The sequence below is a fragment of the Buceros rhinoceros genome, unplaced genomic scaffold (genome assembly GCF_000710305.1).
Source record: "Buceros rhinoceros silvestris isolate BGI_N320 unplaced genomic scaffold, ASM71030v1 scaffold39903, whole genome shotgun sequence".
Taxonomy (NCBI): Eukaryota; Metazoa; Chordata; class Aves; order Bucerotiformes; family Bucerotidae; genus Buceros; species Buceros rhinoceros.
Window position 1 is genome coordinate 1 of NW_010406087.1, and position 885 is coordinate 885.

Sequence of the window (885 nt, forward strand, 5' to 3'; positions counted from 1 at the left end):
GGGGCTCAGCCTGCCCGCAGGGCCGTGCTGCCTGCCCTGCCCAGGAGGCCGCTGCCTGCGCCGGGGGGCTGCGGTTGGACTGGTAGGGGGTGGAGGGTCAGACCTGCTCTGCTCCGGCTCCCAGCGGTCACGCAGAGATACAGGAAGTTGAAATGGAGCCTTTTCCCCCACAAAGGAAAAGCAGCTCTTGATGGTATCTGTGTTTATGGTTTTCTCCGTGGGGTATGTGGTGCACGTGATCCCCAGAAACTTCTTAGGGGCAATTAGAGTGAATCAGACTGGAAGCGTTTGTTGTGCTGAACCTTCTCTTTCTCCTTCCACCCAGCTGAGTCAGAAGAACTTAGTGAAGAGTCTGGAGAGGTTTCAGCAGCAGTTAGAAGGAGAAGCATTAAAATCTGAGGCAACAAAACGTGCCTTTATTCCAAAAGCCTTCAGAGTAGCACTTGTTCATGGAAGAATTTCACAAGAATCCTGGCATGGCTCGGACTGTGAAACCGGTGAGTCTGTGCCCTCTCAGGGGGAGCAAGGCAGAGGTGGATGGATGCCTTCATTCTGCAGAGGGAGGAGAAAACATGCAGGAAACCTGCAGGAAGAACTGGGCAGAGCAAGGTGCTCCTGGCTAGAACATCCTAGCAAAACACTTCTTGTTGTGTAACAGTTTATTTCAGTCTATTTGTAGAGCCAAAGTTAACTCGTGGTGACGGTATAAAGTGCAGGGTTCTCGTGTGGAGGAACAGGTTGTGCTCCCAGGGGTTATCGCTGAGGGGTCATGGCCAGGTTCATGCTCTGGAGTCTTTTGGTTTGGCTGTAGGTGTGCAAGAAGCTGGCTGGGTGGGAGGGGGGGCAGGGACCCAACCGATGTCTGGTTGGGTCTCTGGTTCAGCA